General features: G+C 44.1%; 1 protein-coding gene across 5 annotated transcripts in view; it reads left to right on the top strand.

The window, feature by feature from the left end:
• The window catches only part of GNG12 (G protein subunit gamma 12), a 124,528-nt gene that overhangs the window by 19,662 nt on the left and 82,896 nt on the right, over positions 1–21,970 (top strand). The window lies entirely within an intron of this gene.

Genomic DNA, 21,970 nt, shown 5'->3' with positions numbered 1-21,970 from the left:
ATATGGCGCTGTAATAGGTAGGAACAGCTTTGCTGATTGTTAATAGGGTTTTGGTTGACGGTTGCATTGAATGCGTGCGTTTTGGTTATTTCACCAGAAAACAATGTTGAGGAAGTTTAGAGTAAATGTTGGAAAATTGACAGAATTAAAGTGTTGGCGTTCTCCAGAATTTCTAAACAGGAAAGGCTCAGGGCTGGCAGGCTACAAGGGGTATGAGGGGACAAATCTGGAAGTTGTGTTTGCTAAACAAGAACGATTTTTTTTTTTTTTTTACTTTGCATGTTTTTCTAATGTTTTCTAAAGATATTTTAAAATTTATACTTTATAAAGTGAGACAGTGTTTTCTGTCCATATTGAAAAAAGGGTTCCTGCAGTGGCAGAGAGGGGGAGCCTGGCTGGCAGAGACTAATCCCAGTTCTGCCACTTGCTACTGTGTGACCTTAAACAAGTTAACTTCACCTTTCAGTGCCTCAGTTTCCTCTCCTGGAAGGTGGAGAGGTTATTGCACCTTCTTCTTGGGGTTATTGTGAGGCGTAAGTAAGTGAATAATATATAAAGTGCATAGAACTGTGCCTGACACTGAGTAAACTAGACGCCCAATAAATGTTTGCCATTGTTCTTTTAATTAATTGGAGTTTAATCTAATTGGAAGGTCTGATGGAGACAGTGGTAGGGAGGGGGATGTTAAAGTTCTTCCCAGCCAGCCTTTTGAGAATCCTGCCAGAATAGGTAATTCTGTTCCGCCCGATGATTTGAAGTCCATGTTTTTAATTCTCACAGTACTCCAAATTTGTATTTCTACAATATAGTATAGTGGGAAGATCATTAAGCTATTTATTTTTTAAACGTGTTGTAATTCCAGCTGTACTTTCAAAAAGTGTTAGATGCGATCTCTGTTGAAACTGTACAGTCAGTGGGGCAGAGCGACAGCCGGAAGCTGTCAGGACCTCTGTGCAAGAGACGTCATTGATGCAGGTGCTGGGCGGAAGGGCCCCAGTCATCTGTTCCTCTGAGAAACCAGTACCTCGCCACCAGCTCCCCCCAAGTCAGAGTGAACAATGCAGTTTTCATTCTGTGGTGAAATGAAATGTTTTCTGGAGAAATACGCTTTTTTCTGGCCCTAAACGCCAACAGATTTGTCATGTAGGTCCTCACGTGAGGAACACTGGAGATAGATTCCTGAGTATCTTCAGCAGTTATTCCTGGGGAACATTTGGAGAGACTGTTCTTGTGGCCATTTCTCCTGTTAACCCTTGAAGTAATTAGAAGGATGTTATTTAATTCTCATTCAGTGACTGTGCTTCTACAAGACACAATTAAGTCCAGGTCCATTGTTCTCTTGCTCTAATTTGATAAAGGGTCAGCCAGGAGGTCCTAGGAAAGAAGAGTGGGGAGAGTTAGGAACCTACCATCGGGAGTTTTCGGTACAGAATTAAGGAAGGTTACAGTGGAAATGGGCCATGGTGATTGTGGAGCCCAACTCCTGCTTTTTACAAATGAGGAAATTGAGGGCCAGAGATTGGCCTGAGTTTGTAGAACTAATTGGTGGCACCCCCCGGGACTCTTGGCTCCAGGTCCAGCTGCCTGGTCTACCCAACTACACACCTGTCATAAGTGTGTCTTTAGAGCAGCTCTGTGCAGTAGGACTTTCTGCAGGATGGAAATGTTCAGTCTGTCCAGGATGGTAACCACTGGCCGCAAGTGGCCCCTGAGCACTTGAAATGTAACTAGTGAAACCGAGTTGTATTTTTTTTTTTGCTTTATTTAATTTTAATTAATTAAAATTCAAATGTTCATAGCTGCATATGGCTAGTGACAACCATTTCGGACAGTCCAGCTTTGGAGACATTGAGAAGGAGAAAAAGGCCTGTCCTCACCTCCTACCTTATTCTCACAGGGCGAGAGGCTCACCTTTCCGGTGGCTCAGGTACACTTGGTCTTGTGCCAACCCTGGAGAGTCAGCCTTCGCCAGCCACCCCCTCTATGAAGTAGTGGGTTGGATTGTATCTCCCTCCAAAGTCTCATTGTGTGCAGACATGGCTCTCCACTGATCAGCAGTGTGAGCTTTGGAAGGGTGCTTAGCCTACCTCTGCCTCAGTTTCCTCATCTGTCACCTGAAGTTAGCTGCTCCCTCATCTCAGTAATATCGGGAGAGTCTTAGAGTAGGAAATCAGTGAGAAGAAATCCCTTTGAAAGCTTTCTTTTAAAAATGGTCTTTGGTGTCTGGAAATATTTTTGGCTTTGACACAAGTCGTGGGTGGGTTTTCTTTTCTCTAAGGTGCCGCAGGTGATGAACTTACTGTGTCGAGGTGATCCTCATGGCCAGAGTGGAGACAAATACCATGCAACCCCTATGAAATACAAGCTGGGAGACATTGTCCTGATGACAGATGACTGATTTGATCAGTGGGTGCTAGTTTTTCCTAATAATCTTGCTTAACGTGGCATTCCCTCGTCTATCTCTGCATAGTCAGCTGTTTCATCTGAGAAAACAAAGTGGATCCCCTCTCTTGGGAACTGTGGCTCCCCTCTCGGCTTCTCTTCCTTGTGCTCCTTTTCTCACGGCAGTCTACATAAGCCCCGTGTGGAATATAATCGTCAGTAAACAGATAAAACCCTCTCAGGGCTCCTTAGTGATAGCCTCTCCATCAGTGGTTCTCAAACCTTGTTCCCAGGTGGTGATTCGCCACTGGCACGCCCACAGCTCACTGGTGGGCCTCGAGTCTCTTCAGAAGTGTGCCACCAAATTTTGAGCAAGGCATAAAATGCACTTTTGCTACCACAGAATAAGTAGGTCTTCTAGCCTGCTGTGAGTAGAGTAAAACTTGCTCTGAGTAGCAGGCAGTGAAACATGAAGCTGGGGCCAAAGAAAGACGGCTAGGTTGGCAATCGTGGGAAGTTTGCCCCCAAGCACGTGAGACAGCCGGGTAGGGCCAGCAATGCAGTCGGTGTTGGAGGGTGACTCTGGGAGGGTGACCCAGGGCGAAGTGGCTTAGCTGCAGATGCCGTGGAAACCCCAGGAAGCATTATTTTACTGCAGCTGGGTGCGCCTTGTGATTATGGTTGAATGGTTTAGTGTCGTGTTGAGTCTTTTAATTCTTTCAGTGGTGCCACCCAAAATTGTAGCGTCTGTAACTAAGCCAGAGACCCCTGTTTCCTGCCCCTGAGGTCCCTTGGGATGGCTGCGGGGAATGAGGCAGGATCTGAGGGTACTTGTCGGAGCTCTCCCTACCCAGAACCTTCAGAGCTGTCTCAAATATTCATATTTGGGGTTTCCCTGGTGGCACAGTGATTAAGAATCCGCCTGCCAATGCAGGGGACACGGGTTTGAGCCCCGGTCTGGGAAGATCCCACATGCCACGGAGCAGCTAAGCCCGTGTGCCACAACTACTGAGCCTGTGCTCTAGAGCCCGTGAGCCACAACTACGGGGCCCGTGTGCCACAGCTACTGAAGCCCGCATGCCTAGAGCCCGTGCTTCACAACACCACAGTGAGCCACCACAGAAGCCACCACAATGAGAAGCCCACACACCGCAATGAAGAGTAGCCCCCGCTCGCCACAACTAGAGAAAACCCACACGCAGCAACGAAGACCCAATGTAGTCAAAAATTAATACAAAATTAATACATAAAAATAAATTTTAAAAAATATTCATATTTCACAAATCAACCTGCTGAAGAACCTTTTGTAGAAGGGATTCCTCGGCTTATTTTTTTTTAAGTTGAAAACCAGTACTGTAGAGCAGTGTTTCTCAAATTTTAGCACCAGAGTCACCTGGAGGACTTGTTAAAACACGTAGTACTGTGAGTCAGTGCGTCTGCATTGAAAATTGCGTTTCTAACCAGTTGCCAGTCGATGCTGATGCTGCTGGTCCAGGGACCACACTTTGAAAACTGAACCACTGATTGATTGTAGAGAACTGACGTAATCATAATAACTACCTTTTCTGTGTCAGGTACTGTGTTACATGTGATAAATTCAGTCCCATGTGAAGCTAAGAACCTTATATGACTATCCCCATTTTACAAAGGTGAAAACCAAGGCATTGCAAACTGAAGTTTCAGTAACTTACCCATCATCAAATTGCTGGGCATCAGAGAGCTGGAATTTGAACGGAGGTCTGGGTAATGCCAGACCCCTTCCCCATCTAGGATGTCACGTGCCTTTCTTGTAGACCACTTGTTCCCAACCTGTGGTCCAAGATGGGGATGGGGTTTGCAGATCCAGTCTGCATGGCCTGCAGACTGAATGTCTCACATATTGGATGTCTGTTGTACACATGCATTTTTGTGATAAAGGCACCGTGAAGTCATATTAAGTGTCTCAGCTGGACGCAGTTAACGTGGAGCGAGCATTTTCTCACACAATGGACCCTGGAACGACAGCTACTATTACTAAGGGCCTGGGAAGTTGTTTTGTTTCTTGTTTCTGATGGCAAGAAGTCATCTAGAAAAGACTGGGAATTATTTCACCAAAGCAAGGTGTCTGGTTACCTTTTCTAAATCTGGGCCTTGGGGAAAGAGGAGGGAGACATAATATGAACAGATTCTCATTCGAGAAGATTGCTGCAGAGTAATGCAGTGGCGTGAATTGATTCCGCCAGGGACTTGTGCAGTCTGCCCTCAGCTGCCGGCCCCAGTGAGGACAGGATTTGTCCACTCCTTCTGTCCCCCAGGCCCTGCCCCATCACCTCCCCCAGCCCTGAACCCGCTTTCTGCACTTCCTTCCTCCCGCCCCGCTCTGCTGCTGGAGGCTGTCACGTCCAGTCGCCTGGATTCCTTCCCCATCAGTTGTCTCCTCTCCCAATTGCGTTTTCGCTTCTTCACTGTCTAATTCAAATAACATTTTTTTTGGTACACTCACCATGTAGCAGACACTTCTTCCCCTCTCCGCACAGATGTGTCCAGTCCTGCCAGCTCTGCTCATAGTTACGATGTGTCCAACCTGGGCTAAGGACTAAACTTGCATCGTTTACCACTGACCACTCATGGGTCCTTGAATAAGCTACCTGCATTCTCTAAGCATCTTTAAAAAAGGAACATAACTTCAGAAGGCTGTTGTGAAGATAAAAGTGAAACACTACAGGAACAGTACTTCCTGCAGGGCCTGACGTGTTTAAGTACTCTGTGGTTATAGATCAAGAGGCTTACCCACGAAGGGAAGGAGCAAAAGGGCATTATCACTGCAGTTTCCTCCACCGTTCCCTTCTGCCTTCAGCCCTTACAGGGTGCTCTCCTCTCACCCCTTTCACTGAATCACCTTCTAGATCAGTGCTTCCCAACCTTTTTTCATTATCACCCCATAGGAGAAAGAGTAAAATAAGTTTAAGTTCATTGGTTTAAATTAAATTAAATATTAAGGAACACACATTTATTATGTAGGGTTGAGCTTTAGAGGGCCACAAACCATCGTCGTATTAAGAATTTTTTACTCCCCCCCAGGAGCCAGTTTGCACCCACATTGGGGAGGGGGAGTGAGCACTACCCCTTCCGATGAGAGTGCGTGCTTTAGATCCCTGATAGTCTTCTACTTGTGAAACCCACTAGCTTCCTCTGGACCTGCCATCCTTGGTCTCTCCCCACACCTCTGGCCTGTGGTATCCCGTCCTCTGCCTGCGCCTCCTCTAATGGGACCTTCTCTGTTTTCCTGGCCCACTCAGCCAACTGAGTGGGACTGAGCATCTGAGACTTCCAGGACAGGGTCACATCTTGGGGAAGAGACACACCTTTTCTACTACAGCAAAAGAGTGGTAGGCAGAAGGAACAAAGTCCAGCAAACCTAGGAAACGAGCCAAGAGAGGCAAGTGTGTGGTGGGGCTCAGAGGGACACAGCAGCAGGGCGGAAAGAGGCAGGACTAACCCAGAGGGTGATGAGGGAACCAGAGCTTCAAAGGTACCACTGTGAACCCTGCTCTCCATAATTGTTTTGTTTTGCCGTAACATTAACATATGACCTTAAAAATCACAAGTACCGCTCTTCGAGAAAACTATGCTTCTGGGGAAGAGCAGTGAATGCCTTCAGACAGTGAGAACAGTGTATGAGAAGTCTGGTGTTGTGAACGCGTCAAAAGTCAGGTTTGACGGAGCGGGAGTGGCGGGCTGGAGACGGGAGAGCCTAAATGTGCCTTGCAGACAAGGGTTGGGAGCTGATGTGTGGTTTAAAGCAGGTGCTTCCTTTTTGTGTCTCTCCTTTTTTCCCGTTTGCCCTGATTTACCGAGCCGCATGTCCCATAGACATTAATCGATCCTTACTCTGCCCTTCCCTGACTGTCTGCATCTTTGTTGGAAGTCTGACCCTTCGCGTCCACAGAGCCAGCCTCCTTCGCACCTCCACTTGGATGCCCTGTGGTACGTGCCTGTCAGCTCATTCTTATGGTCCCCCAGGCTTGAAACCCTAGAATGATCTTCTTTCTTATTCTCTCTTATTATTGTCTAAGAAACCACAAGCAGGGCTTAATAGATTCTCTCTCCCTCTGGCACTGCCCACGTTCACTTGGGCATTCAACAGATATTTCCTTCTCCTCCTGTTTTTTCTTCCCCTTCCTTTCCTCCCCCCACCCGCCTTTTCCCCTACTTCCTTCTTTTCCTGCACCCACCCTCCCTCCCTCTCACCCTTCCTTCTTTTTTTTTTTTTTTTGTAGCTAATATGGGGCCAAGAACTGTGGTGTTGCTTTGTGTGCTTCTTTTTCATTTAACACTCAAGATCACTCTATGAAGTTATATATTATTATTGGGTTGGCCAAAAAGTTCATTTGGAACATGTCATGGAAAAAACCGAACGAACTTTTTGGCCAACCCAATATTATTCCATTCTGCAGATAAGGAAGGTAAGGATCAAACAGGAAGAGTAACTTTCCAAATTCACACAGTTAAGTGTCAGAATTAGGTCATGCTTTTCACATAGACCACTGAAAGAATCCGAATGTGTCTCTCCTGTCCCTCTCCACTCCAAGCCTTCCCAGATCCCGCTGGGTTGATCCTCTACAGCACAATGTGATCATGTAAATCCTTTACTAAAAATCCCTCAGTTCATAACCACTAGTGCTGACATCCAAGCTCCCCACAGCGGCATGGCACTGGTTTTTATCACTTTAAAGGCATCAGGGTTATGGCGAGAACAACGTGGAGTTTGGTGCCGGAAGACCTGGGTTCAGTCCTGGAGCCACCACTTTCCACATGTGTGATCCTGAGCAGACAGGATCACAGCAGACAGCTCATTTCCCTGAGCTCATTTGTTTGTTTATTCAGTGAATATGTATTGTGTGCCTTGATGTGCTGGTCACTGTGTGGGTTTTGAGTATTATTAGTGAAGAAAACATACATGGTTTCTGCCTTCAGAGAGCTTCCAGACTGACCTCAGTTTCCTCATCTGAACAAGGACGATGATGACACTTAATCTCACTGGGCTGTTGTGGGAGTTGACAGACATGACGGGCGTGAACATGCTTTGCTACATGGGAGGTGCTGGTCATCTGAAGTTGTATTTTCTTCTGCTTCTGTTCCAGGAAGGTTCCCTGCACATTTCTAGCTCTGAATCTTGCTTGTACTCCTCCCAACCTTTAAACCTCCTATGTGGTCTTGATTGCCCAACTGAAAAGCTATCTTATCCAGTAAACCTTTCTAGAACCTCCCTGCTTAATATGAAGTTTTATTGATTCATTGATGGATTCAAGAATATTTATCAAACACTTTTTAGAATGGTGTTTTCCAAGGTGGTCCATAGACCCTGAGGGGCTCAAGAATCTTTCAGGGAGTCCACAAGGGTCAGATTTCTTTTTATAGTATTAAGATGATATTTGACTTTTTAATTGTATTGACTTTTGAAATAATGCTGCAAAAGCAGTGGAGGCTAAGACTCCTTGTGCCTAATTATTAATCAAGACAGTGGCACCAGACTGTATTAGAACCCATATTCCTCACCACTACACACCCACAATAAAGAAACAAAACAAAATGCCATTTTCACTGAGAATGTCCTCGAAGCAATACAAATTATTATGTTTATTAAGTCTCAACACTTGAATGCATATCTTTTTAAGATTCTGTGTGACACAGAATGGGAAAATAAAGCTCTTCTGCTAAAACTAAAGTGTGATGATTGTCTCAAGAAGAAACACTTGTGCAATTATTTGAGTTACAAGCTGAACTAGCCGCCTGTTTGAAGGAATGTCTGACAAACTATGGCTATCTAGACTTGAATATTTGGCAGATGTTTTCTCAAAAAAGAACAAAGTCAGCTTGTCACTTCAAGAAAAATGACTGGCAGTGTTTGTTGCCAGTGATAAAATTCTAGCTTCAAGAAAAATTTAGGATTTTTGGAAAACTTGTGTCTGCCCCCATGAGCTCGACAACTTCTCAAACATACTTTTAAGAAAGTATACTTAACGACTTCCCGAATGAGATCTGTGGTAATGTTAACGAGTATTTTTTCTTGGTATTGTGTGATGAAATGTGTCAAGATATGGAAAACCTGCATAACTCAGTAAACTGATGTTTTTCAAAGTCCAGTGTGTGATGTTACAAGCCCTGTATAAAGGTCTATTCAAATGCAAGATGGACTAAGCAATTTTAATACAGCAGAACATGAAAAGTTCATTGAAAGGGTTTCGGCTAACCTTTAAGAAATCATCACTTGTGTAAGTCTTGGTGTAGTCAAAAACATCCACCATTACCTGAAAAGGCTCTCCATCTATATCCATGTGAGGCAGACTTTCTTCATATACTACAAACCAATACAACATATCACAACAGATTGGGCTTAAAGGCAGAAATGAGAATCCAGCTGTCTTCTATTAGATTTGCACAGACATGACATTAAAGAGGTTTACAAAAAGGTAAAACAGCTCTACACTTCTCACTATATCTTCTTTTATTTTGGAAAACATAGTTGTTTTTCATAAAGTACTGTTTTTGTTAGGATCTAATGGATTTATCATTGTTATATTTTAGTCCATTAATAAATATTTTCAAAATTTCCGTTTTAATTTCCAGTAGTGTGTGTGTGTGTGTGTGTGTGTGTATCGATAGAGTAAGACAAATAAACAAAAGCCCTTTGGTTTTTTATTTTTATTTTTGGCTGCGTTGGGTTTGGGTCTTCGTTGCTGTGTGCGGCATTTCTCTAGTTGTGGTGAGCAGGGGCTACTCTTCATTGCGGTGCGCCGGGCTTCTCATTGCGGTGGCTTCTATTGTTGCAGAGCACAGGCTCTAGGCACGCGGGCTTCAGTAGTTGTGGTGCACAGGCTCAGTAGTTGTGGCACACAGGCTTAGTAGTTGCGGCTCACTCAAAAGCCCTTTGTGATCCTCAGTTTGAAGACTGTAAGGGATCCTGAAACCAACAGTTTCGAGAGCTGCTGAATTAGAACAGTTCTAGTCGCTGGCATACATCAGTGAAAACTTAAATCCCTCCTACAATGAAATTTATCCACGAATATCACTGTGGTTCTGGGTTTTCTGGCATGATCTAACTAGGTACAAAATCACTTCACATAGGCATGAAATGATTAAAGACTAGTATACGGTGCTCTGTCATCCATACCATGCCTGGAATGCATGTTAATAATATAAGTACATTAGAGATGTGAAGAAAAGCAGTTCACCCAAGAGACTAATAAATGTGTCTGCCATGCCTACAGCTCCTTCTAAAAATTCCAGTTTTGGCTGAGGGAAGCAGCCCAGACTATTAGTTAAAGATGGGTGGCCATGTTTCTAACTAGTATGACTTTTTCTCCCCCAGCCCTTCTTCCTTATTAGCCTCAGATGATTGGGTCAGGAAGAGGCCCTGATTGTACGGCAGCCAGTCTAACAAGCATTCTGGTCTGCTGTGAAAATCTCAGCCCAGTTTAAAGGCACCATGTGCCCAATTGGGTTCTTTATAAGAATTTGTGAGTGAAAGACACATAGGACTGGGAGAGTTGGCAGTTGGTGCTCTAACCTGTGGGCTGGGAAGATAGTCACAGAAGCCGCATCACAAGCTCTGAGTCAGCAGAAACTATGAGGAAGCAGAAGCAGAGGGGAGACCTAAGGGGCATGGCAGGATCAATCCAAGCAGAGGAAAAAAAGGCTGAGTCATCAGTCTGGGGGATCCCAAAATTGCTGCCGTCAATGGGAGACCAGGGAATTCAGTCCCCAAAGCTGCCCTGGGTCCTCTCAATTCTTGAACTGCTTTTTTTCTTTTTTGGTCTCAGGGAGGCCTGTCACCATGGTCCTTATTGTTTGTATATCTTTACAGTAAACCTCTAATATGTGAGGTCACCGGAGGGAGTCTGTTCCTTTCCGCAGCAGAGCTTAACGTATACGCAGGTGATTGGAAGTCAGTCGGATTGGTGGGGTAGGGGAGACGCCTTAGAGGAAATGGCGTCAGCAGGGCCTGACGGGACTTTAGTGGACAGAGGGCATTCCGGGCTGGGGCACCAGCATGACTGAGAGGCATGTGTGAAGAGAGGAAGAAGATGGCAGGGGAGGTCCCCAAAGTAGAGTAAGGAAGAGATTGGTTGGTTAGTTCAAGCTGGTTAGCTCAAGTGGCCTCATGCAGACAGCACTGGAAAGCACCAGAGGAGGGCAGACTGAGGCAGAAGGTGAGAGGGACCTCCTGTAGGTTCTTGAACAGAGGACTAAAAATGGAAGTGGGGGAAGATTAGACTGGCCTGGTGACTGGGGAAGGGTCTGAGGAGAGAGCATTTGAGTCAGGGAACCCTGGTTTCGGTGCCATTGCGGTAACCCTATAGTGTCCGTGGACGTGCTGGTCGCCTCAGCCCTGCTTTCAATAGAACTTGAAGAGCCTGGCCTGTCCAGTCACCCGGGAAAGGTCTTGGTTCTGAGGGACTGGTTTTCTTGTTCAAAAGCCTTGTGGCCACGTGAGGAACATCCCAGAGACAGCACCCAAGTTGACTGGAACGCGGCTGATCCTTCTCTTTTCCACCTCCCACCCCATTTTCTAGGTAAGAACTTCTTCAGGAAAAGTATGAAAAGTTTAATGGGGAATCATTTGAATACAATCAATTGGGGATTTTCCAAAAGGCAGAACGATGACAGCAAGGGGTCCTTCGCCCGAAGCCGCCTCCTCCCGGTTGGGCTCCTTGAGATTTCAGGCGTGAAATGTTAACGTTTTATTTTTGTGTTATGCATACTTGAGTTGTTGTTGTTGTTTTTCACAGTCAATTTAATTAATGGTTTTGCGCTGCCTGACTCAACTGTGCTTATGAATTTAAGCGCTCAGCAAGCGGCAGGACCACCTTCCTCTATCTACGTGCTCCTCTTGTATGCGGTGACATGTTAGGAGAGCATTTCATCCTTCTAGTGAGGTTGAAAGGGTAGGGGGTCCCGGCCTTTCAAGGGCCTGTATTTTAATGGAAGGACAAGCTGGAGATGAGTAGAAAAAGAATCTTAGAGATGATTCTGGTGAGCATGACTTTTTGTGTCTTGCCAGTTAGTTTTTAACTCACAAAAGTGTGATATTCCAGGCTTCCCTGGTGGCGCAGTGGTTGAGAGTCTGCCTGCCGATGCAGGGCACACGGGTTCGTGCCCCGGTCCGGGAAGATCCCACATGCCGCGGAGCTGCTGAGCCCGTGAGCCATGGCCGCTGAGCCTGCGCGTCCGGAGCCTGTGCTCTGCAATGGGAGAGGCCACAGCAGTGAGAGGCCCGCATATCTCAAAAAAAAAAAAAAAAAAAAAGTGTGATATTCCAAGTTAGAATGAGCTGGCTTTTGAGTTGGGGTGAGCTGAGGCAGGAAGCTAACTATTTCATTTTATTAACCTTAGCAAAATGTTAGCTACTAAGCAATTGACTTCTCTGCATCCCATCTATAAAAAGTTGATAATTATAATACCTCCTTCTTAGTGTGGACATAAGAGTTAAATGAACTAAAGTGTAACTCAACTGGTAAACAGGTATTTATTGAGTATCTGCTATATGTCATATACTCTGTGCTTGGGGTTATAGTAGAAACCAAGATTGAATTCAAATGGGGCTCACAGGAAAGTGCTTACAAGTGTGCCTGGTACATACTAAAATGTTCAGTAAATGGTACCCATTGTTATTACTGTTATTGAGGGAAGTGTACCCAAGTTCAGAAATTCTTGAACAAGACAGAGTTAGCCAGAGGAAAGGTATAGCAATCCAGGCCTCAAGCAGAAAGCATCCTGAGTGTGCCAGTCTCAGCAAAGAAGGGCTGTCCCTGCAAAGCAAAGGCCGGGTTATCTGAATGTACAGTTTGGAAAGAGTCATGTATTATGCTTTTCGCACACATACACACAGAACATTATCATGTGGCCTTCAGGCACCGAGAACAATGAATATGTTTAAACTGGCAAATAAATGGGTGTCTTTTATCACTAGGGCATTCATTTTCATGATAGGAACCCAGAAGGCATGTTTTTCAAAATTGGTCACGTGTTAAATTGTGAACATGCATTTTGTAAGAATTCTGTAATATGGATCTTAAGAAGGGCTGTGGAGATAAAATAGCAGAGCCAATCGTGAGTGGTTTTATTAAATTCTGAATCTTCCTTGGACGCTTAAGTCCTCACATCCTAGTGCCAGTTTTCCCAACGTGCGTATTTTTGCATAGTTGGGTCAGTATGGACTTCTTTGTTGGTCTACTTTTGCATCTAACCTTGGTTGATGTCGCCCTTTTCTTGTGTCCTTACGCTCCACCTCTTTCTCCTTGGGATGGCAGTAAAATGGTCTCCTCTACTGATAAGTAGCCGTGGGTCTACCTTTGTATCCAGATACTAGACATTTGGGTTGTTGCCAGCATTCCACAGTGAGGAACATACTTGCTATAAACAGCGTGCAGATTGCTTACTCAACGACTTATTATGTACCTTCTGGAATGGCAGTCTCTGGCAAGGTCTTGGAAGTGATATCAGCTCATTAAACTAAGAGTCCTAAGAACTGGCACTCAGGAGTTCCTGAGACAGCATGGCTTATTTTTCTTCTTATAATTAGGAGATGTGTAGGGAGGACCTGTCATGTGCAATGGAGTAGCAGGCACTGGTGAGCAAGGTAGGAAAGGTCTCCAACCGATGGTGCATACAGTGGCCAACAGATGCAAGATGAGTGCTGTGGAAGCAGGCGTCATCATGGCGACATTGCCATCCTGTAAGCACAGTGTCAGACTTCAAGGCGAAAAGTGGATATTTGGTCTGGGTGGGTCTAGATACAGTATACAGTGTAACTATGTGAGATTAACTGCAGATGGTGGGGTGAGAGACAATCAAGATTGTAGAATATTAAAAAGCAATACAATGTTTTATTTCTAAATTGGGCTAGCAAAGTGATGGCTAGGTTCGAAGCTGCACGGTAGAGTGAAAAGCACAAGGCCTGTGAATTCAGACAGTCTCGGATTTGACTCTGAAACTCTGCCACTTGTAGACTTGTGGTTTTGGGGAAAACATTTAAAGCTGCTGAAACTCAAATGTCCTTATCTCTAAAATGGGTATAGTATTTTTCTGTCTTTTGGCATTGTTTATATTTCCAGTGCCTAGTGCAGCGCCCAGCACTGGATAGAGGCTCAGCAGTTGGTTGTTGGCAGAAAAAAAGAAAGGATGGATGGATGGATGGTTGGATGGATGGATGGATGGATGGATGGAGCCATTACTCTGGATTGATAAAAACTGAGAGCCTCTGTGCTAAATAATATAGGTACATTCATAACAAGTCACATTTGCCCTATTGGCTTGAGGTTTGCCAAGCAAATTTTCTCACTTCTAAGTTAGTGCGGACCAAATTTAGAAGCCATAAACCTCTCTTTTGTATGTACATCAAGGCTATAAGCAACAGAAAAGAAAACATGACTAATTGTGGCCCTAACAAGTAGGGGTTTATTTTCCACATATTCAGAAAGTGTAGACGAGGTAGTTACTTCTGCCATTTGCCACTAAAGAGCTGTGCTCTTTTCATTCATTGGATCTGCCTTCTTTGCTGTGTTTTTTTTGAAATTCAGACTTGCTTTCTCATGGTCACCGATGGTGATCACAGTTCTGTGCTTTACTACCAGTTTCCAAGTTGAGAACCAAGGAGGCACCTGGCACATGTCTCATGTCTTTCGTGAGGAGGCAAAATCCTTTCCCAGCAGACTCACATGTCCCCTCGGGCCTTACTGCGTGGACAGAGCACACAGCCTCCCTTAGGCCAAGGCTCCCACTTTTCCTGAGCTCACAGCATCTCCACCCAAACAACTGGGGTTCTCTTAGCAGGGAAATGTTGAGGGCTACGTTCATTTTCACATAAGTGAACTGGTTAAAAAAAAAGCAAAAGTTCAAGTTTAATGGAGATGATTTGCTTGTAAAACTGTGTTATCTGCGCCAGGAGATTCAGGATTTGCAAGCCGCCAACTGGGGTGTGATGATTCTGCTGGTTTTAAACTGGGTAGAAATGTTTTTTGTCTCTTGGTTGTGTGTGTCAGGGTTTTTGTTTTGTTTTGTTTGTTCTCTTCTTCCTTCTGAGTGGCAGACACAAAGAGGGGTAAAAGAGTTAAACTAGGAAAATATTTTCTGGAGTTAGTGCTAGGCCTCTGAAATGCTGCAACCCTGACTTTTGCCAGAAGCCCTGTGCTGAAACTGGCCAAAAGACTGTTAACAAAATACTTCCCAACCAAGCTAAGTGAAGAGAAGAAAATATAAAACAGTATTGGGCGGGGAGGGGGGCAGATATTCTGAAAGGAGGGTTGTACAAGTGAAGCTTTGCAGGAGAGTGTAGGAATTTGAGGGTTGTACACTAGTGTGTGGTTTACATTGGCTCTGACCAGGTTCAGTGCTCAGAGAGCAGAGGAAGAAAGGAAACCACTTGCCTAGCCTGAGAAGGATGTAAAGACTACAGTGGGATTAAGTCCAGAGTTAAATTGAACACACACACACATTCTAGGAATCCAGATTTGTGGTTTAAAAAATATATATATCAAAGTGTTTTTGTGGGAGCTTTTGACTCGGATGACAAAATGCTTAATAATATCTGCCATTTTCCTCTTTTGGAGAAGCCACCCAACCACTTACATTCCTAAACAAATATTCCTAAATAAATAGGATTTCATGTCGCAGACATCAAAACTTTTTAAGATTTAAAGAAGTACTCACACATGTCAATAAAAGTTCACCAAGACTTGCATTTGATTATTGCATTTCATTTATTGAGGAGGTAAAGGGGCAGAACTGATACTGATCAATGCTTTCTATTTATCTTATCTCTACTCTTAGAATTTGACCATATCCTTGAACTGTGCTATTTCTCAAATGACTGGAGATTAATAATATCCTGTTTTATACAAGAATTTCAAAGTCTTACATACAAAAGCTCCAGACAGATGATGCTTTAAGAAAAGGAGAAAAGACACAGTAGATAAATGCCAGTTGACTAGACTCTGAAGCTGAGGTTTGCTAAGAGGCCAAGGAAAGGAGAGAAAGGTGGAATTCAGAGAGAGATACTGGTCTCTGTGAGGTTGCATTCAAGGCCACGCTGGGAAAGTGCCAGAGGGCTGGGAGAATGGCCGTCCCCTCAGAGCTAACAGTGAGCACTTGGTGCCTCATCATAAATGGGGCTCATTCCTGAAGGAAACACTGTTCTTCTGAAAAGCACCCATATTGAAGAAGCAACCGGAAAAACCCAGATATATAGGAGATGCCTGGCAAGAAGGCTCTGTGCCTCCTCCTTCCCTCTGTCTCTTCCAAAGAGTTTTCTTAATATTCCACAGTATTTCCTGTGGCCACTGGGCCCAAGCTGACTGGAAGCATACAACAAAAGTAGTTTAGCCAACCACTTGGCACTAAAATCTGAGCCAGCCGTATTCAGAATTAACTGAAAGAGACACTGCCACTGCCATAAATAAGGCAGACAGTTGCTTTATGAGTTGAATTCTCTGAGCATTTTTTGAAGGCAATAAAGCATTAAGGCTTTAGTAAGAGGCAAGAGACTGTAAAACATGTCAGATGCTTAGTAAAAACTCAGGGTGCAGCCACGAGTTTGTGTACATTGAACTGGGGGACCACACCATTGACCCTCAAGGGGATGGGACGCCCTAGCCCACCCCCTGATGTGGTGTTTGAGAGGGCAGACATATCAGAATCAAAAGTGCGTGTGTGTGCAGGGGGGTCGTTGAAAAATGGTGTCTTATGATTCATTTGGGAAAAGGGGAAATATTTATTTTCATAACACATCCGAAAATCAAGTTCAACAAAATACTTCTGGTTAGTTGACAATATGCATTTATTCAGTAACAAAAAAGATTATTTTATTGAATGCCTCGTCGGTGTCAGGCGTTGCCTCGGGCACTGGGGGTACAGCAGAGAACAAACAACGTCCTTTTCTCGCGGGGTTTACATTCCAGTGGAGGACAGGGCTAATAATTCAGTAGAATAGAAAAGAGAGTGTTAAGTACTATGAAGAAAAGCAAAGCGGCGTAAGGGAAGAGAGAGCAGGGGCCTCTCTGAGGAGATTACACTTGTCAGAGACCCAGAGGAAGTGAGGTCGTAGAGTGTGCAGGCCTGCGGTGTCTGTGAGAAGAAGCCCGGCAGCGGGAAGGATCAGTGTCATGGCGTATCTGAGGAGACGGGGAGGTCGGTGTGGCCAGATAGAGTGACCCGGGCTGGTTCCTGTAGAGCCAGGTAGGCAAAGGGTGGGTGCGCTAAGCCTGCTGGGAAGCCATTGGAGGGTTTTGAGCGAAGAATGAGGTCATCTGAGAGCACGAGTGCCCCCTGCTGACGGGGAGCAAGAGGGAAGCCCAGAGATAAGCGTGGAGGCTGTTGATGTCCTCCAGGTGACAGATGCTGCCAGTTTGGACAAGGAAGCGGGGAGGGGAGGAGTGCGGAGATGTGATAGAATTGGGAGATGTTTTGGAGGTGGGGCTGACAGAGTGTGCTGACACATTGACTGGATGTAGAGTAGGTAGAAAATGGAGCCAAAGATGACTGAGGATTTTGCCTTGAACAAGGGGCATGAATGGTGGTGTCCCACTTTTAGCACCAGGAACCCCGGGGGAGGAGCCGTGTGAGGAGATTATTAATTGGCTGTGGCCATTGTTACAAGTTTCAGATGCCTAATAAGGCATCACTGGGAGATGTTAAGTCAGATAAAGACTGGGAATGGAGATGTAGATTTAGGGAAGAGGAAAGGGGGTGAGAATGCATGTCATAGTTTCCCAAAACAGCCGAGGAAGGGCACATCAAATCTAGTTGGGGAAGGGAAGGGGAAGGCTTTATGGTTATCAGAAATGAGTGTGAGTTTTAAAAGGTTAAGAAAGACTGTCTTACATCATCAGTATCCACAGCTGTTCCTAGAATTAAGGGAGACATATTCATAGGAACAAAAGCCAGCTTTGCCAATAGAAGATAAATAGGAACTGAATTTCTGAATTAGCTGTTCTGTTACTCTTTTGCTAGGCCACTGTGAACATCTTAGGTATAGATAATTAGATAGAAACATGTACATCTGTCTAAAAAACATGTACAGATTGTTTTTTTAATTTATTGGAAGCCTGGGGTATGTTAAGAACTCATTCTTGTGGGAAGGAAAACAAATACATGGAAGTTTAAAGTACAGCCTGTGCTGTCAGAAGACCTTATAGTCAAGTTGTCCATGCAGACGGGCCCATGAGGGTCCAAGGAGAAGGCTGGGCGTGGAAATGACTAGCTTCACAGTTAGAACATTGCTGAATGCCCTGGGCTGCCTTTAAAATCCTCCCAGTGGTATGGGGAACGACACATTTTTTTTTTTTTTCTTGGCTCTGGGTGGTGGTTGTTGGTTTTTGTTTGTTTGTTCTGTTTGTTTTTTCGTGGTGCAGTGGATATATATTTGTATATTTCCCTAAGGAAGGGTCAGCAGGTTGTGTCATTCAGAATGTATGTAAAACGGGAAGCTCCCTGAGAATATCTGGAGGAGGTGCAAACTAATGTTAGAATAGAGGCAGCGAAGGTGGCTTTACCCAGGAAGCAAGTGCAAGTGGTAGGTTAAGTACAGGAAGGTTGTACCGCTATCTTCTTGTTGAATTGTGGCATTAAGTGGATTATATTGAACATAGTTGGATTTGTTTGTGTGTGTGTTTGTCTGTATAAGCTGTTCATCTCTTTCTTGACGATACAGGAAAAAGATGGACAATCCTTAGAAGATTCTGCATGCCCAGCCTTGTTTGGGTAGCTGCAATGAAAGACTCTACTGAACCATCCAGTAGAGTCCAAGTCCTGAAACCAGGGTGATATATTTCATAGCATGTGCTCTAAGTGCCTGTAAACATGTGGGACTTGGAGGGAGCCACTTGAGGACTACTATTCATTGCCTTCTGCCTCTGAGTCCAAGGCCTGCAGAAGTATGTTCATCCACAGCAGCGGTCTGGTAGAGTGAAAATAAAACCTCTCTCTCGTTTTTCTGACTCAGGCTCAGGGCAGTGCCCTTTGCTGCATCCTGCCCTCATTATGCTGCCTGACTCTGGGCAGCGGACATAACTGAATATTTCTGTGATGAATCTCTCTGTCTCAGTGTCTGACAGAAAGTGTGTCATGGAAAGGAGTGATACGATTAGAGAGCTAAGCCTCGTGGACAAAATGATTATTTTCAACATAAAAGCAGAATCTCAGTTACCCAGAATGCTCCCATAAAACTGGACTTTTTAGAGGAAAATATAGTTCTAATATATATTCCTGGTGATAATGCTACTAAATTTTACTCTTTTTTTTTAAGTTTTCTGAGGCTAATAAATTCAACCCTATTGAATAGTTGTTTTCCAAACATGATGGGATCTTAAAAATACTTTTTTCCTTGAAAACTAATCAGAAATGTGTTGGAGGATCATTGTCTGTTGCCAGAAAAAGAGTCTAAGGTCATATCTTCATCCATTCCTGCTTCAGGAGTTCTCACAAAGAGCAGTGAGCTTTGAGGGGTGGGAGGTGGGAGCAGAGGTGCCTTTGAATCAGGATTTAACGGTGGGGCCCTTGGCTTTTACCAGTTTGAAGTCCTTCTGCGTCTTCTGCTGACTGCAGGCCACAGGGGCTGTTTTACTTATTACCCTGTTGCAAGGAGAAGAGTGCCCTTGAAGAGCTTACATTCCCTTTTATCAGACAAGAACCGTGTGCCACAGCTGCCCGAGTCAACAGCACTGTAGCAAAAGCTCAAGGACTGCCATCATCTCATCCACAAGCCCTGGTAATTTTCTCTTCTGTGGTTCTCCATGGCCCAATTTTTTTTTTACCGTCGGTCATTCTATAAAGATTTATCAGCTACCCTCTGCCTGTCAAATATTGCCATAAAGTAATATCCTATTGGGCCTGTAGTTATTGGAAACTGTGTTACTATTTTTGTCTTCTCAACTTTCTTAACTCTCTCTTGACCAGTAGGAATGTAAGCCATTGCAATGGATATGGTCCCTAGTTAACAAAGATATATGAAAATATGTTTACTACTCTGGATAGGTAAGTAGATTCACTTATTTAAGGATGATTTTTCAGTGTTAAATTTGAAAGGTATTTGGTTAATTCTCAGTTAACAGCAAGAAGCACAAAAATTAAATTCAGACCCTCTTTGGCTGATTACTGTTTTCAGTAAGCGTTCGGTGCGTGATTCCCTTCAGCATGACAGCTAGTGATCACTAGGCCCTAAGCTAGTCTTTGTGCTTTGCAAATATAATTCAGCACGAATTATTGCAAATGATATAGGACCCCCAGACAAGCCCCCAAGATATCCAGGAGGGTCCTGAAGCTCAAAAGGTCTAGGTTAGCTTCCAGGGAGTTAGATCACACTTAACTTTGCACTGGTTCTAGTATAAAAACCTAGGGCATACGAACTCTGAGTAGGTGGACCATCCATCTTGGTTTGTACGGCACTGAGGGGATTCCTGGGACATGAGACTTTCAGTGTTAAAACTGTAATGTCCTAGCCATACCAAGATGAGTTGGTTTCTCTAGTCAGAAGAAGAGTCAGTTAACAGAAAGGAATATCAATAAATACTGTCTTCTAAAACCAGCAACTTATCTGTAGAATGGGGATGATTCTCTCTTCCGCATGGGGTTGTGATAAGGCCTACTCACTACTCCTCTCTGGGGTAGGAGTAGGGGTTGGGTAGCTGGCTATGTATTTTTCCTTGGGAATTGGGGACCAGCATCATCTCTGACGGGCAGTCTCTCTCCTTGCCCTCCTCCAGAGGCTTGTTGCCTAAGAAGGCATTGGCTGTTCCCTTGGGGTGAGTCACTGCCAGCTGTTTCTGACGTGAGGATGCTAGAGATCCAGGGTTCTTTCTGTTGTCTTTATGTTTCTCACTGTGGTTACCCCCTTTGGGTTTTACCTGCTACTGCCTCTTAGGTAATAAGGCTTCTCGCTGATTTGAACTCTTTACTCATTTTTTTTTTTTTAACATATGAAGTCCTTAAGTATTTCAGTTTACCACATCACTTGGCATGTATAGTTGGGTTGAGAAATGCTCAAAGATTTTTCAGGTTTTTTTCTCATTTTTTAAAAAAAATTATTGAAATATAGTTGATTTACAGTGTTTCAGGTATACAGCAAAGTGATTCAGTTATACATATATATAAGTATATATATTCTTTTCTTACATTCTCTTTCATTATAGGTTTTTACGTGACATTGAGTATAGTTCTCTGTGCTATACAGTAGGTCCTTGTTGGTTATCTATTTTATATATACTAATGTGTATATTTTAATCCAATTCGAAAAGATACATGCACCCCAATGTTCACTGAAACTCTTTACTTTTAAAATTTGCAGCGCCGAGCACCACACAGGTTCTCTTCCTCTCCAGCGTTTTGTACAAGCTGTTCCATCTGCCTCGCTCATGCCTCCCTCCTTTCATCTTCTGGCTAACCCTGGTCACTCTTCACACTTAGCTTTGATGCCACTTGCCCCTGGAAGCCTTCCATGATCATCCCAGGACTGGTATTGGTGCCACTCCTCTGTGCTCTCAGAGCTCCTTGTACTTAACACGATAGATTATGTGCCTCTGGAGCTGTAATTGCCTGATCAGTTGTCCGTATGACTCACTGTAGGCTCCTTGCAGAGAAGGACTGTGTTTTGTTCTCTTTTATACCCCCAGAACCCTTCCATATTGCCAGGAACGTAAAAGGTATAGAGAGGCTTATAAGGATCAGGATAGTGGAAGAGCCGCCAAGGAGCAGACCATCTTTATGTACAATTGGCTTTTGGCTTTGCAGTGGCCCTGACTATCCTTGCAGTCCTGCTTGGGAGACATAAGCCACTCTAGATCTTTCTCAGAAGATCTCCAGCCTCTTCATCCAGGACCACCATCTAATTTAGTTAGTTCTTCGTTTGCCCTGTAAGACACTGAGCACATTATGAAAACACACATGCAGTAAGCCACCCACCTGCCAAGCACTGCATAAATATCAGTGGGGAGACATAGGACCCAAGAATATATGTAGGGTGAGAGCCTTCAATTTCATGTTTATTTGTATATACATGACATAAAGATATCTCTATTCTCTCAAGTTTTAATAAAATGTGAAATCTTCCCCTCAGTTCTGAAGATGTGATGATTTGCAGGCTATACTGTATTAAATTGTGAATTTTGGATGTTTCGTTTCATAATGTGATCCAGATTATTTTCTTTCTCCCTAGTGGACATTAATCGTTTCCTGTGAGTTTTTCCTGATATTAGGAAAACAGATGTTCCATATTTTTATCTGAGTTTTTCCAGATGCTGAAACCAGGATGTGTGTGTGTGGTGTGTGTATGAGTGTGTGTACGTGTACACAGTGAAGTTTTGAGGAATGAGTTATATCAGAATTTGCAAGTAAAACCATAACAGATATATCTACAGAATTGTACAGATGTGTCCAAGGCTGGAAATGCTTTTGGACATTCTGGTTAATGTAGTGTAGTATTGTTTAGCTAATGCAGACTGCTGGCTTAAGACTGCATTGGAGCTGTCCCATGATAGTGTGCTTGCCAAGATAAGGAGTGGTGTAGCAAAAAGCACACAGTTCATGCGACCTATGATATTTTAACCGACTGGAATTG

Source organism: Phocoena sinus, chromosome 1 (assembly GCF_008692025.1).
Source record: "Phocoena sinus isolate mPhoSin1 chromosome 1, mPhoSin1.pri, whole genome shotgun sequence".
Lineage (NCBI taxonomy): Eukaryota > Metazoa > Chordata > Mammalia > Artiodactyla > Phocoenidae > Phocoena > Phocoena sinus.
This window is presented reverse-complemented; position numbering and strand designations above follow the sequence as displayed.